Source organism: Capsicum annuum, chromosome 9 (assembly GCF_002878395.1).
Source record: "Capsicum annuum cultivar UCD-10X-F1 chromosome 9, UCD10Xv1.1, whole genome shotgun sequence".
Lineage (NCBI taxonomy): Eukaryota > Viridiplantae > Streptophyta > Magnoliopsida > Solanales > Solanaceae > Capsicum > Capsicum annuum.
The window spans coordinates 76,175,238-76,177,601 of NC_061119.1; the positions used below are offsets into that span (position 1 = coordinate 76,175,238).

At 35.4% G+C, this 2,364-nt stretch overlaps 1 long non-coding RNA gene across 1 annotated transcript; it reads left to right on the plus strand.

The window, feature by feature from the left end:
• Positions 1-2,364, plus strand: LOC124887342. Its single transcript, XR_007044870.1, has 4 exons — positions 1-22; positions 93-197; positions 1,012-1,092; positions 1,920-2,364. It is a non-coding gene; the product is annotated as an uncharacterized LOC124887342 (long non-coding RNA).

The following is a 2,364-nucleotide window of genomic DNA, read 5'->3' on the forward strand; positions in this document are numbered from 1 at the left end:
GTTCCAGCATCTCTATCCAAAGGTATGATTCGTTACTCTTATTTATTGGAGGAAAACTAATATTTGTGTGCTTAAACTCTTCATTTCTTCAGGTTATGGTGGGGTTACCGCTTCTAAGAGGAATCAACCCAGCTTCATGTTTTCCTCGAACTGCTATTGGCTATGAGGCCACTTGCTACAGTCACATCTGGAGTGAGGTCCTGCTCATCCTTGTTCATAGTCTTACTTAACAAGTTTGTCATTCATGGAAGTGTTCCTAAAACCTAAATAACTTTTGGTACATTTTTCTTTTCCTCCATTTACTCCCTCTGTTTCTTTCAGGGGCGGACCTACCTTGTATTTTGGGGTGCTCCGACACCCACTAAACTCAATGCGAAATAGGTATAATTACATAGAAAATATATGAAAATAGGTATAAAACATATAAAAGCACCCACTAAAACAAAAGTTGGTTGGGTGCATTGGCACTTAAGTTGATTTTAAGGTGCTTCATTTGTAGGAGGTCTTGGGTTCGAACCTCATTGAGGTTATTTTTTTACTTTTTTCAGTTTTTAAATTTTTTAAGCACCCACTATCCTTAAATCTTGGGTCCGCCACTGGTTTCTTTTATATGACACTCATTCATTTTTTGTCCTTTCCAAAAGGAATGACGCCTTTATATACTTTGAAAGTCTTTCAACTTTTGAACATTCTATTTACATTCTATTTAGCATTCATGACATACTCTTATGACCATAGAAATATCATAGCATGTTTAAGATCACAAGTTTCAAGGACACTTTTGGTATGTTCTAAAATTCTTTCTTTCTTTCTTTGTTAAATAAACTTATTTCCAACCAAACATCGCCATATAAAATGACACGGAGGTAGTTATATTTGCTGAATGCATTACTAGCCACCTCATGTCATGCTTTCTCATGAATTTTCCAGAATTTCAGCAGAGTTTGAAATATAGATGTTCTATTTGATACAAGGTTTATGGGTTTGATAATTTTTTCAATTCCTCCCTAGGTCTTTGCTGCTGATATATTTGCCTTGAAGTTTCATCATGATATTTTCAACTTGCAAGCAGGCTTGCAATTTAGGAAAAAGGTACCAAGTACATCCTTGAGATTACTATTTACTTGGATTTCATGTTTAGATTGACAATATTTTGGCTGCTTTGTGAGTAACTTCTGATCCATGTAGCAAATATAGATGTCTTATTCTGCAAGGATGGGTTAGTTTTCCTAAAACTTGAATGATCCTAACAAATTACTTAAACATTGATAGATCACTTTTTCTCTTGCATGTTTAAAGACCAGAACTACTTTTTGCAATATGAGATGTTGTTGTTGTTGTTGTGATTATCCGAGGAACAAGTGGTTCTTCGGGGACATCCAATTGAAAAACATAGGTAAATGTCAATGGTAATCTAGGTTTTGCAACTATTGCAGCATCTGACATATCAGGCTATGTTGCTTCGTTTTCCAAATTCCACATCTAATCAACTGAATCCCTCTTAGCCACTAGGACTGCTGTCTCGTCCACATTCAGCTATGTTTCTATCAAATTTGATGTCCTCCCGAGGCCCAGTAAAGTTGAAACTTAAAATTTCAGGGAACACTAGAGAACCTTGTCTACATGCAACTCCCCCATTCTCTAATTACGATTGCAGTATAAGCCCCTGCTCCTTGAAAGTTAGGGCCTTTCTAGCTATGACTATTTTCACTTATTATTAAAGGTCTTTTAGTTTCACGATGAGATTCAATTTGAAGAAGTCTTCATGTTCCTTATAAAGTGAGTGCAGTTTCTAAGAATTGTCAAGAAAATCTCATCCTAAGTTCCTTGCTGAATTGGTCATACATTTTCTGAAGTAATGACATGCAAAAACTTTCCTTTTTTGGCACTTCCAAAAATTTATTTTCACTTTGTGATAGGTATTGGCCGCAGGAGGAGGAAAAGACCCCCTTGAAATATTGTCAGATTTTCTTGGGAGGGAACCATCAATACAAGCTTTTCTTGACAAACAGAGCTGATATGAACTCGCTTTGTTTCACTTTTTGTAACGGTGATTTTCTGGTCCATCATGTGAAGTTTTAGTAGCTGGAACGAAATATACTATTTTGCATTATGATAATATTCTGAGGAGAAACAAAAAGGACCATAAGTGGAAATAGCATGTAAAATCTAACAGTTCAACTGCACTTGCAAAAGTTCTGTGGTTGAGCTGTTGCTAATGTAATGATCTCCCTTTTTGGGTTTCATATTTTTTTGTATCAAATTTTTGAGAGGGGTCCAAAGTATAACAAAAACAATTTTGTAATTGTGAAGTTACTAGGTATCATATCCTTGTAGCTTGTAACTGTTATTTTGTAACAGAAT